We start from the raw sequence: 14650 nt of genomic DNA, 5'->3' as shown, positions 1-14650 counted from the left end.
ATCACTTCAGGGTGGTGACTGTAGCTGTAGCTTCATTAAAGCTCTTTAGCAGGTATCAAGTCGCGTCCTCCCTGTTATAATGGAACACACTCTTTACACATGACGACCAATAAACACATCAAGGTCTTTATTTAATATCAGTAGCAAAAGCATTTATAAATACACTCTCCTGCTTTAAAACACATCAACTCAAGTCGAGTTTATTTCTATAGCGCTTTTCACAACAGACATTGTCTCAAAGCAGCTTTACAGAAATCAACAGTGAAGGTGAACAGTGTATTTATCCCTGATGAGCAGCCGTGGTGACTGTGACCAGGAAAAACTCCCTTAGATGTTATGGGGAAGAAACCTTGAGAGGAACCAGACTCAAAAGGGAAACCCATCCTCATTTGGGTGACATCAAGAGTTTGATCATAAATCTTTCAACAATACAGAACACTGGAGAGTGAGAACTAACATGAGCACTGGAGTGTGTAATTATAAGTAATGTTCTTTCAACAGTCTTATACAGTCTTTATGGTTATAAAAAATTAGAAGCTACTGAGCTTAACATTTTTTTTACTTCTAAATCATACCCTGACAATCTCGACTGTGGGGAAGAGGTGGGTAAAATGTTGAACTTCTAATCATGAGTTTAAATCTCAGCACCACTAAGCTGCCACTTCCGGTCCCCTGAGCAAGGCCCTCAACACTCAACTGCTTAGTTGTATTCATTGTAATTTAATATCTATTTTAGAGGGACAAAAAGACATTTGTTAATACCATAAATGCAAATTTCTACCAAGGGTCATACATCTTATCTCCATAAGACCCTTGCGATTTACACCTTCTGTTTACTGATATGAACGTACCAGGTTTCATCAGGCAACCAGAACACAGTTGAAAAGTTGCCTAGATCATTTAAAGATCAACAAAGAAACATTAAAGATGGATTTGGACTGTAATGAACACTTTCACGGCTGGTTCCTGTCGGAGTTTTGCTTGCTCATGAAGTCTAGGGGAGTTTTTCTTGCATTCTTACCACAAGCTCCAATTTATAGGCACTAATTTATAACTCAAATTTATCAGCAGATTTTATAAACCATGTGAACAGAAGAGAAAACATTTGGATTATTTTTTGTTATTGCTGCTAAAACAAATAAAATAAATACGTTATTTTCTAGATTTCTAGATTTTACGGTTTTATTAAAACCACTCTGTTGTTGATCGCAATATTGCAACTCAACTGTGTGGTAACGTGGCTTCGCCGTATAAAACCATGACGCCGTACAAAACCATGACCTAATTAACTTCCTCTCCACCACGTTTTTTTTACTCGTTTCACTCTTTATATAGTAATCTGAGAAAAAAAAAATACTGCACAAATGTATCATGATGTCAACAAACAAATCTACACTCCTGTACATCTTGGAGCTCATCATTTGCAAAAGAAGATAAAAGTGCACATGTACATAGGTATTCAGACTTAAAATTGAGCTCATGAGCCTTCCATTTCATTGCTGAGATGTTTCTACACCTTGTCTGGAGTCTACCTGTGGAAACTCAAATTGATTGAACATGATTTGAAAAGGCAAACATCTCTCTCTGTAGAAGATCAGAGCCAAAACCAAGCCCTGAGGTCAAAGGAACTGCCTGCAGAGCTCAGAGACAGGATTGGTGCAAGGCACAGGTCTGGGGAAGGCTGCAGAACATTTCTTCAAAGAAGATTTCCAAGAGCACAGTGGCCTCCATCATTTTCAAATGGAAGACTTGTGACAAAAACCAGGAATCTTCCAAAACCTGGTTGCCTGCCAATCTTAGCAATCAGGGGAGATGGGTTTTAGTAAAAGAGGTGACAAAGAACCAGATGGTCCTTCTGACTGAGCTCTGGAGATCCTGTGTGGAGATGGGACAAAGTTCCAGTAGGACAACAACACCACCGATCTAGACTTTATGGAAGGGTGGCTAGACACAAGCCTCTCCTCAGTGAACAAAAGCTTATGAAGGACACTCAGACTGTGAGGAACAACCTTCTCTGGTTGAATTGTTTGGCCTCAATTCTATACATTTTTTTCTGAAGGAAACCAGGCAACATCGTGACAGTGAAACATGGTGGTGGAAGTATCATGCTGTGGGGGTGTTTTTTAGCAGGAAGCACTGGGAGACTGGTAACATCAAAGCCTGCAATTACAGGACCCAGGACACTTGATGTCTTGGGTTTTAGCACCATTGATCCTATGATTTAGGTTCCTATATAGGATCCACAGGGGTCAGCTCCATTGAGAGAAAGGTCAGTGGAGGGAGTTTGAGTCTTTCTAGAAAGGACTGAGAGAGTATTGCGTTGACACCCATTCTAAGGTATATACAGTATGTCTATAGAAGGTATAGAGGGATCAGGGTGGTACAATTTCTTCTTACAAGAATTCTCCTTCCAATGTTAGGAAATACATATGTGGTGGTCAAATTTAATTGAGTGATCTAACAGTAGTTTGCGTTTCATTGTGTATTAGATGAGGCTGATTGGTGTAACGCTGCAACTCAAAGCGGCAGTAACGCTAACTTTTCGTGCCCTGTTCCGAAATGACAATCGATCAATGTTGGGACTTTTTGGTGGAATATAAAATCTATGCTGACTAGTTTTGCATGCAGCATTACAGTTAACAGGTGGAGTGGTGCTGTTTATTACCCGATTGTTCTTTTTCAAAAGTTCAGCTTCTGAAGTCTGTGTTCTGAGTAACAGGGTTTTGTTCTTTTTCATATAAACTGAGTTCATTTAGCAAAAGTCCTGTGAATAAAATGATAATCAAAACATTATAGCCATAATAAATCATAGTATTTCAGCATAATTAGGTGCAACTGGAGGCAAATAGTGTTGTACTTTTACTCAGGTGAAAGTACAAAGCGAGCACTTTTACTTTAACATGGTTTGTGTATTGCTTTTATGCCATACAGGTTTGCCAGTAAAGCCTTCTCTGCTGGTCTAAACACTATCAGAAGCTCTGACCTACATTCACAACCTAAATTCTAATATTTGTTCCATAAAATTGTATGAATTTATTCCCAACAGATTATTCTCTTCATTCCGTAGTGTTTCTCTCGGCTGCACTGCTTCCAGTACGTGTATGTGGATGTTAGATTTTTTTGTCCAATCAGATTTCAGCCTTTATGTGCTGCCATGTCAATCTAATCTGCAGAGAGCCTTCAGAGTCAGTACAGCTGGACTTTTTACCATAGTCTTCTTAAGAATTAGCTTTGTTTCTTTAACCAATCAGATTTCAGCTAGCTGGCCCAGGTAAGCGTCAGCATTTTTTCCTTTACTTTTACTTTAACATGGTTTGTGTATTGCGTTTATGCCACACAGTGCTGGGAGTTGTGTAGAAGACAGACTCTGGGTTTGACTAATGTATTACTAATGTTTTTCTCACTAAATCATTTTTAAGCTCCTTTTGACCACAAACTGCAGTGAGGGTGGTTTTGTTTCTCATCACAACCTGTCGTCTTTCCCCAGATAAACAGGCCTGTACTTCTTTTACTGTTTATAGATTCTGATGGTTTGTTTGTTTGTAGGTTTTTTCACCTTCTTTCATATAAAAGAATTGCTGAAATTATTATTATTATCATTATGATTATTATAATTATTTAGTGAATTTGATTCAGTTTTGTGTCGGTTAGAGTGCAAACCAATGTCCCTATAATGTGCAGGTACAAAGCTCAAAGAAAACACAAAACCGCACTGCACAAATAAAAAAAACGCTGATGCGTTCGGATTCTGTTTTTTTTTTTTTCCTTTCTCCATGTTGCCGTCGTGTTTGCTAAAGCTGCTCTGTACTATATTGCAATAATTCAAGGGAAGTGTGTGGTAAAGAGGCTCTTTCATATAAAACCATGACCTAATTTACTTCCTGTCCACCCCTCCCCCACTCTGCTATTTCTCTGTATTTTTTTGGATGGCAGCGAAAACCTGAACACCGATGCACAAATTGTAACGATGCCAAACAAATAGTAAATCTGGGAGCCACTTTTCTAACATCGGAGAAGTCCGATGGTGGAACCTGACCACTAAGAGCTGCATTTAGATCAGACATTAGTGATGACCTTGCAGTTGATACTCAACACTTCACCTCACATCACAACTGCTGTTGAGAAAGCAGCAGTTAATGATAATAATTGGATGATATTCCACTTATCATCCACTAGGCCCAATGTTCCCAACAAAAGAATCACTAGTTTTCATTGTTCATGCTGACCAATCACTGATCACCATTGATCTCTCTGACCAATTACAACTCACCACTGTTTTCTCTGATCAGTCACTAATCATTGTTCCCTCAAACCAATTAATTTCTAACAACAATCACTAATTTCCATTGTTTTCTCTGATCAATTGCTGATCACTATTATTCCCTCTGACCAATCACTAGTCATCTTTGTTGCCTTTGACCAATCACAACTCACCATTGTTTCCTCTTTGTGAATTGTGGACATAAGTACCCCAACACACACACACACACACACACACACACACACACACACACACACACACACACACTTTTTTTTGGACAATAAAAAAACAACAGTGGTGTTGTCTGTAAATGCAAATTTAGAACAACTTGATGTCACTTACTTTCATCACAGCAAACCTAGTGATCCCAGGGGTCATTTTGATGACAATTGCAGCAGTTACCCTGCCATGTAATTCAGGAGGTACTGAGCTCCAACAGATGTTACCACTTTTGGATTTTAATGTTTCAGAAGGAGCAGAAGCAGCTTCAACACCGGCGACCTCTTCATCAGACTCATCAGATGTGTCTGTGTCTCCTGGTTCATCTGTATCGCGATGCTGCTCCGTGTCCTCTGTCTCATTTTCAGCGAAGAGATGATCTTAATCTTCTCATTTTTTGCATGCTGCAAACTGGATATATGCCCTCTGCAAGTCACCAACTCCAAACTGAATTGGTCTTATGCATGTCTTACATGTCCATTTTTGTTTGTTTGTTTTGCTTGTTCAGGGAAGGCGACAAACTGGCAAAGAGAGAAGCCCCTAAGTAAAGCTTACAGGGTTAGGAGAGGAGCTGACTGTCAGTGAGCTGTTGGCTGACTGTGTTAGTGAGCTGACAGTGTGTTTATGATTTTAGATTTAGCACTAATTACTGTTTTAAAATGTTATATTATAACTGGGTCGAAACTGACCCTAACAACACAAAGGTCATAATTTTAATCAGATAAATTTATAATTTAGTTAAAGAGATTTTTTATTTTTTATTTTGCACCTTGATGCAATAAACAATTTTATGTGGTACTTCTGTGCATTTAAACCTAAAAACGGGTCGGTGCCGAAGGTTAAACACGTGAAGCTCTGCACACATTAATACATCAGAGTTAGACTTTTTATGCCTACGGAGGAAGAGAAAGTGATTTGGTCTCAGACATACTTAAAAGTCAATTTTGAAGAAAAGCTAGACATGGTGAGGAGGTCGGCCAACCCTGAAGCTAGCTAGCGTGTCTCAGCCTGAAAAAAGGTTTGTTCTTCACTTCCAGACCAGTAAATACGAGCAGTAACACTGGATTACAGCCATTGAGGGGCGCTGCACATTATGAGCCTGCATCTCTGGAGAGTAGGTGGCTCCAGCGGTTAAGGCGCTGGATTGCCGATCGGAAGGTCTGGGGTTCAAGCCCCGGTATTGCCAAGCTGCCACTCTTGGGCCCTTGAGCAAGGCCCTTAACCCTCTATGCTCTGGGGGTCCCTTACGAGGGAAATATCAAGGTCCATGACGTCGGAGTGACATGGGGCCGCCTTCCCGTGGGCTCACCACCTGCAGGAGGGACCGTAAGGGACGGTGCTGTGAGGATTGGGCAGCAGTCGAAGGCGGGAGCCTGCTTAGACTGCTGCCCCCGCGACCCGAATTACGGATAAGCGGGAGAAAATGAATGAATGAATGTTTTTTCTCATGTTATTAGACAAATATTGATTCTGAACCGCTCCAGATGTTGTAGGTGCACAGTTGTGGTTGTAGTGTAGAGGTTTGGAGTCTTCACTGTGTTTGTTGCTTTAGAAAAATGGTTTTCACCTCCATATGTGAAATGTCTCTCTCTCTGTAATGCCACGTGATGTTATATTGTTTTTTTTGTTTTGTATTGATGGTTTCTATAATTGCAACATGATAGTGGTGGTTTTAAGAGGTGGTTTAGGTCGGGTACGTCCCTACTGAAGGCCCAGGTACCAAATGCACGGCCCACTACTGGTGTAAAGATATAAATAGTTTGTGGTCCCAAAAAGATATCTTTAACGTGCCTTTAGAAAGGCAGTGGGGGTGGAAGTTTAGTGGTTAAGGCTCTAAATGGGAGGTTGTGGGTTCCAGCCCCACTATCATCAAGCTGCTACTCTAGGGCCCCTGAGCAAGGCCCTTAACCGAATCATGTTTGACCCCAGCTTCCTTCCATTAAATTAATAGTTATACTGTGCTGTAATGTACATATGACCAACATAAACCAAATTTATCATTTACAATTTCTCTCTAAAAGCCCCGAGATCCAATGAATATGCAAGTGAGTCCATGACATCAAGTTCTGGTGACTTTTGGAGCATGTGTTATCCATATATATGTATGGAAATAATTGGTGACATAAAGGTCAACACCGCCATGATCAACAGAGACATGAGTCTACATCTGGATTTCTGTGGAACTGCAGTGTAATAAAATCGAATTTTAATGAAGGATCTTGTAGATTAGTATAGTGATCTCACCCAAACCTTGTGAAATAAGACGTGTTAGCATGAATGACCTAGCTTCCATCTCTCTGTGTGTAAGTCTTTCTCACTTCATCACTTTAAGCTCATCTTGTCCACATGGTGGTTTAATTTCTTATTATGGCCTGTCAGCTTTCTTCAGATGTTCAGGCCTGGACTTCATACTCTTTATGAATGGTTTCGATGTGGTTTTATTCAAAGAAATTGTTTTGCAGGTTTGATTTATACTGAGTTTGTTGTGTAAGAACGCATTGTGTGCATTAGATCACTTTGTTGCTGTGTTGACTGTAGATCTTTGGCTTCAGTCTGGCTATAAAGTGTTAAAAGCAGCTCACTTCAGTATCAGTTAAGGTGAAAACCCGCAGCAGGGCTTCCTGTGGAAAGAGGTGTTTTTTTCCCCTATTACTCACATTTCTTCACCTACACCTAGAAACTGCCCCTCACTCAAACCACATTCTCCCACGCCTCTGTTCATCTAATACAATCAGTGCTGAGCTGATATTCTCATTAATACCAGTCTGTTCGCATCGTGATCTTCGTCCTGATCATTCTCAGCAGTCATGATCTCCCATGTTCTCCTGCTGGTTCTCATCGGCCTCCAGTCCTTCACTACGGCCCAGAGTAAGATACGGTCCATCTTGTAATACCTTCTCTATTTTTAACTGTATTAATGCTGGTATATGAGTACGTTTTTGCTTTGAACTTCTTCAGGATTGCTGTGAATTGTGTCATTAAGTTGCCAATTTTCTTCCTTTTCTATTTTAGTCGTCTTTTGTTGATTTCAGTGAAAAAAAAAGATCATTTCAATGTTTCAAAAGGAGAGTGTGTTTGCGTACCTTACACTTACTGTCCTGTCTCTTTAGTCTCTTTAGAAAGAAAATATTTTAAAATATTTTATTAATCACACATAAAGAACCATGCACAGAACAAAATAATGTTTATTTATTTATTTAGTTAGTTACTCACTTATTTATGTACTTACTTATTCATTTTCCTGAGTTCTTCCTCTGTTTTATGATAAATCTTGGTCCCAACATGACACGTTAAAGCATGTGCCAAAATGTAAAAGATAAAAAAAATCTATTAATTATTTGTAATTAACTCATTAATTAACTTAATAATTTGCACATTTTTAAGCATAAAAATGGATGTATATAGGTTTAAATATACTCTATTATTATTATTATTATTATTATTATTATTATTATTATTATTATTATTATTGTATATGTAATTTTGTATATGTATATGTGATAAGTTTTGTTTACATATACTGCATGCATCTTAAACATAATTGTTTAAAAAAAAATCTTTTTTTTTTAACATGTACTGTATAATAGCCTCATACAACCAACAGCTTTAACCGGTTAGATCTTTTAGTTTATATTTTACCTGGAAAGTTAATATATTGTACACACTGTAATTAAATCTTACGGACCACTGATGAATTAAAACTTCACTCTAAATGGTACAGTGGCTGGGAAAGGTGTAGAAAGTCTTTCGGTGTTTGAGAGACACATGTTCGTTTTGTTACTATGCCACAAACTCGGTCATGTGTTGGTGGTCTGAAGATTCACACTGACCAAACAAATCTACAAATGTCCAGACTTGGTTTCCATTAAAAAGAAAAACTGCGTGGTGTTGAAGTGTGGAATGGGAGCCATGTTGGTTCAGGATTCCTTTCACCAATTAACCAACATTAACTTACATGTATGTTTCTACATGTTTGGTAACGACTGATTGTGCCAGGATCAATAGACAGCAGGTCTTTTTCTGTCACGGCACTTGACCTATGGAACTCCTTCCCTCTGACACTTTGGAGAACCTCCTCCACCTACACAGTCATTTGTTCCCTATACTGTATATTGTGTTTACATGCTTATATTGCTTACTAAGCAGTCTGTATGATGGAATCATCCAAAAAGTCTTTAAACAACAAGTTTGGTGTATAGAAACATGCATGTGTCTCTCGAAAAGACAAAACCACTAGGTGTTGCCACACTTTTCAGACGCTGTAAATCACAGGAATCTTTCCAGGTAAATTCTGTATCTTAAAAGGTACAAAATGTAGGAAACAAACAAAAGTGAGACAAGAGAAGGCGATATTGTATTGTAAATGCGTTATCATTTTTACCCGTACAGATGCGATCGGATCGGAAGCATGCTGTTTCACATTTGCCAAGTTTCAAATTCCTGTCAAATTCATTAAGGACTACCGTGAAACAAGGACCGACTGCACATACCCTGGAGTGATGTACGTGTTTGCTACAGCTTTATTTCGAATGATTTTATAATTCTGTATTCACTAACTGATCCTTCTGATATTTCTGGAATTGTTTTGGATATATATATATTTTATCCCTCATTTTTCTCTTCTTCTACAGTTTATTCTTCTACAATGCTCGCAGGGTGTGCGCCAACCCCAGCTCGGACTGGGTGAAACGAACAATGAAAAAAATCGACCGCCGCCTCTCTGAAAACACAACTCACCCCATGACTGCGTAGTTTTTCATCTGTTTGTTTGATTTTCAATAATGCAACTTTTAAACTATCTTTGCTTTGCACAAAAGATATAAATATATAATCTCGGATCATAAACATTTGATCAAATGTCTGATTTCTGCTTTAAATGACTTCTTAAAAATTCAGGCTGTTGGCATGGTTTCTTTTTTATTATTATTATTATTAAATTACATTTGTATTACTCATTATTGCATTGTTTTTAAAAAATAAAAAATAAATTCACATTATATATATATATATATATATATATATATATATATATATATATATATATATATATATATATATATATATATATATATATAAATACCTATATATCTATATTTAAATTTTATTTAAGAAAAATTATTCATTCTTGATAAATAAATAATAATACAAAAAAAAAAAAAAAAAAATTTCTGTGCATTTAATTAGCTCATAATCTGCATTTTCTTTTATTAAAATAAGTCCTGTAATACATTCCATATACATTATGAGGACAAAAGTATTGAGACACCTGACCTTTCCAGCCATATGTGGTTCCTATTTCCCAAACTGTTATCATAAAAGTGTAAACTCAATCATATTGGATGTCTTTGGATGCTGCATGAAATTTTCCCTTAACTTGAACTAAGAGACCTAAACCTGTTCCAACATGGTGAAACCCCTGTTCCGTGAAGATCTGCTTTCCATGGGGAAAGATCTCCAGCTAAAAAAACTTCAACCCTATTGAATAAATGAATGTGAACACTGACTGAACCCCAGACCTCCTCACCTTCTCTCCTACATCAGTAACTGACTACTAACACCCTTGTGGCCAAACAAAATATTACACAAATCTCACAAAATCTAGTGGAACATCTTACCAGAAGAGTGGAAGTTATTATAACAGCAAATGCATAACAGGACGTTTAAAAAACACAGGTACCGATCTTATCTTCATGTTTTAACAAACCTTTGTCTACATATGGCATGTTTAAACACCCTGACAAAGACCTGACACTGGAGACTCCATCCTGAAAGGTTACATAAAAACCTCTCATTAGAAAAAAAAAATCAGCAGATGCATAATTACATATATCTTTTATATGTTTATATGCAGTTTGCATGTTGCAGTGTGAATGTACTGTTACTATGGAAACAATACCAAGGCAATTGTATTATCATAAGCCTAAAGAAATATCCTACAAGCAAGAGCATTCAACAATCAACAATTTAATTCATGCTTCTTTTAATAATGAACCTTGTCTCTAAACAGCTTTACACACATAATAATTTAGAAGTATAAGTTTGTCCGTGATGAACCACCCGGTGGCAACTGTGGTGTTTGGAAAAACTTCCAAAGATGCATAAGGAAGAAACCTTGAGAGGAACCAGACTCAAGAGGGAAACCATCCTCGTCTGGGTGTCACCGAATGTCCATTAATTACAGCTAAATGATCTTGAGGTGTGACTGTAGTCTGTAGTCCTGAGTCAGTGTAGCAGATTGTTGACACAGTCCAAATCCATCCTCATTACACGACGATAGTTTCCCATAGCTTTGCTCATATTGAGTTCAACAACAAAAATTCAGGTTGGTTTTATTCAACAGGAAAACAAAAAATCAAAAGCCTTGATTTCGTCACACATACTGTACCTCACAAATCAAAGTTAAAGCTTTTGCTCAAGGGCCAATTATAGCAGTAGAAACCACAAACCACTGACCAGGAGCCAGACATTCAACCACTAAGCCACTGAGTCACCACTACCCTGAAACAAGATATGAACATTGGGTAAAATCCATTTCCAAACCACTATGGCTAAATTAGTTTATAAAGAACTGGGTGGTCTGACTGACAGACCATGGGAGGGATATTCAGGGATATACATCTTTATATCTATTTCTAGCTTTGGATCTTCATGTAATAAGGAAAGACAAGTGGACTTGAAAGGTTTATTGCCTACATGTTTGTTCATTATAATTTTAAAATGATACTAATGTGTGATCCAGTGGTGACTGTGGTGAAGCAAAAACACATTATGACTTCATGGGAAAGATACCGTGAGAGGAACCAGACCAGACCTCACCCCCTCCTCAACACCGAATGTCCATTCATTACAGTTGCATCATTGTTGACATGTGCAGTGATGCTGAAAAACTAACGCATTTAAATAGACTTGATATAAATTCCAGTCAAATATGGCCTTAAAATTCTTGAGTTACTCAGGAACTTTGTGGATATTTAGGCTGTTGATGTTGATCTCCAAGCTGCACTATAGTGGTCTCCAGTTGATGAGAACTCTATATGAAGGAATTGGCCAGATCTAAAGAGAAAAAGGGGACAGAAACACTGGTCACTGGTACTTCATGAGCATGAAATCATGGATGTGTGCAAGTCAGTTCACCTTTCAATAGGTAGGGGGTGAAACCAGGCACCCTGGAGATGTAAAGCAGCCACACTACCTTCTGACATTTCAAATCAAATTTTATTTGTCACACACACACACACATAGATAATGACATGCAGTAAAATGTTTTGTACGACTGTCCAACATTTAAGCATAAAAAAGGAATAGAATTTAGGATAAAAGAATAGATAAATACAAAGTATAAGCTACAAAAGATATATATAAATATATGTATATACATGAATGAGTATGGCAGATATTCTTCTTCTTCTTCTTCTTTCAGCTTCTCTCATTAGAGGTTGCCACAGCGGATCATCCGTCTCCATACCCCCATGTCCTCTACATCTGCCTCTTTCACCCCAACCGCCTGCATGTCTTCCCTCACCACATCCATAAACCTCCTTCTTGGTCTTCCTCTTTTCCTCCTTCCTGGTGGCTCCATCCTCAGCATTCTCCTACTGATATACCCCATGTCCCTCCTCTGCACATGTCCAAACCATCTCAACAGAGTATATCAGATATTGACAGTACAAATTAAAGTGATTTAGTGTGATTGTCCTTAAAGTGTCCATGTGCGGTATGGTGTGGTATAAAGTGACACCGTGCTGTTCAGGTCCAGAGTTGAAGTGTCATAATATTGCAAAAAAAGTTGTGCAGAAATGAGTGACGATAGAGAGAGAGGTCCAGTCCTAGATCCTGGGTGTCTCCTGGTTTAAACTCTGAATGGCCTGCGGGAAGAAGCTCCTCCTCATTCTCCCTGTGTTCGCTTTCAGGGAGCAGAAGCGTTTCCCTGAACGCAACATAGAAAAGAGTCCATTGTTGGGATGGCTGACGTCCTTCACAATCTTCCTGGTTCTGGCATGCTGTAGATGTCCTGCAGGTTAGGGAGCTCATTGTGGATGTTATGTTTAGCTGAACGCACTACCCTCTGGAGGGCTCGCTTGTCCTGTATGTTGCTGTTCCCGAACCAGGAAGTGATGCTAGAAACTCTTAAGCACCTGAGAAGGTAGTTTAAAGTCCCTTAAGCGTGTTAGATGGTACAGATGCTGCCGGGCTTCTTCACCAGGGTGTTGGTATGACAGAACCAAGACACAGTGTGATGTGAACACCTAGGTACCGGAAACTGTCCACTCTCTCCACTGGGGTTCCGTTGATGTTTAGCGGTTGGTATGACCGCTCCTGCTTCATGGTGAAGTCCACTATCAACTCCTTAGTCGTGCTGATGTTCAGGAGAAGATTGATCTCCTGGCACCATCTCTTTACATTTTTAATCTCCTGTAGGTAGGCCATCTCGTCGTTGTTGAAGATCAGGCCCACCATGACAGTGTCTTCAGCAAACTTGATGATGGTGGTGGAGTTGGAAGTGGCCACACAGTCATATGTGTACAGTGGGTACAGCAGGGGGTTTAGAACACAACCCTGGGGAGCTCCTGTGCTGAGGGTAAGGGTGGATAAGGTGTGTTTGCCCACCCGTGCGGCTTGTGATCTGTCTGTCGAAAAGCGGCAGGCTAAGTTCTAGAACCTCTAACTTAGAGGTAAGCGTGGAGGGAATTATGGTGTTGTCCGCTGAACTGTAGTCCACAAACAGCATTTATGCATAATTCCCTTTCCTGTTGTCATCGTTGTGTTAAGAAGATGAGCAATGGCGTCCTCAGTAGAGTAGTTCTGGCGGTAAGTGTACATTTGCAGATGAATGAGTAGAATGTGACAAAATAAACTGAATAATTTACACCACAAGGATTAGATTTTCTCTATAAGATGCTCCACTGCCACCATCTGGTGTATCAACTCTGAAATGCAAAGCATCAAACTTTTTATTAACTGAAACGCTTAGAGGTACAAAAATCCTGAACCGCAACTTGTGAAAATGTGTCTTTTTTCTTTCATGAAAATGATTATTGTGGTTCAGCTTGTCTGAGCCTAATGCAGGAAAGCCAGAAGGTTAAACAGGCCTGATGGTGGCGCTCTAGTGTGATGTTTTAAATTTGACACGGAAAACCGTATTTTAACTAATGCCTCGTCTTAAGCCAATTGTCAATCCACAGTGATTTTTTTGCTGGGATTTATGTTATAAATATATTTTGTGATTTGTGAAATATTCAAACCTCTTTCTGCAAACCTGTCCTGGGATTTCTGACCTATCTTCTAGTGATGGGAGGGTCGGATCCTTTTAGTGACCTGGGTCTTTGAATCTTTTTTTAATGATGACGATGAACGACTTGGACCAAAGGACTCATTAGATGAATGACTCAAATCTGTTTCCTGTGTAATGCACTACATAGCACCTCTGAGAGTCACGTGGGAGTCAAAAGATAAACTACTCAATTCCTGTACAATATGGAGATTTTGTGTTGATGCTTGTGATAAACGACTCACTCTTTGAGACGACTCGCTCTTCTGAGTCACAGATTCAAAATAAACAAATTGTTCATGAGCTAACCATCATGACTGTCTTCATGACTGCAGTTCCATACATTCATTTATGGCATTTGACTTACAACTGAGCAGTTGAGGGTTAAGGGTCTTGTTTAATGGCTCAGCAGTGGCATCCATAATGGTGTTGAGATTTGAATTTGTGTCCTTCCGATCCAAAGTCCAATGTCTTATGACTGAGCTACCACCTCCCTATTAACCACTTCTAAGGAGGAGTAAATGTGAAACACATCTGGTATGCAGTTATTCTTTAAGGGGGCGGGGCTAAGGTGTAGTTTCTCTAATGTAGTGGCCATCATGTTTACCTCACACACAAAAGACCCTTGGATGATCGTAAGATGTTAAGGCTCTAGGTTACTGCTCAAAGGTCATGGGTTTAATCCACAGTATAGCCAAGCTGCCCCTCTTGGGCCCTAGACTCTTAATTGACTCTTAATATTAAAAGACTCTTAATATTCTGTGCTCGGGGGGTGCGGTATCATGACTGACCCCGTGCTCTGACCCCAGCTTTCTAACAAAGTTGTGATATGCAAAGACAGAATATCACTGTGCTGTAAGGTACTTTTAAATAGGGCATCATTGGCCATTCAGATTTCAGCA

At 39.0% G+C, this 14650-nt stretch overlaps 1 long non-coding RNA gene across 1 annotated transcript; it reads left to right on the top strand.

Annotated features, from left to right (window-relative positions):
* Positions 1 to 7169: 7169 nt before the first annotated feature.
* Positions 7170 to 9372, top strand: LOC310726958. The gene is made up of 3 exons (XR_014533899.1): positions 7170 to 7348; positions 8870 to 8981; positions 9112 to 9372. It is a non-coding gene; the product is annotated as an uncharacterized lncRNA (long non-coding RNA).
* The last annotated feature ends 5278 nt before the right edge of the window (positions 9373 to 14650 follow it).

The sequence above is a fragment of the Silurus aristotelis genome (assembly GCF_946808225.1).
Source record: "Silurus aristotelis genome assembly, chromosome: 5".
NCBI lineage: Eukaryota > Metazoa > Chordata > Actinopteri > Siluriformes > Siluridae > Silurus > Silurus aristotelis.
Note: the sequence above shows the minus strand (reverse complement) of the source record. Positions and strands in the feature narration are given on the sequence as shown.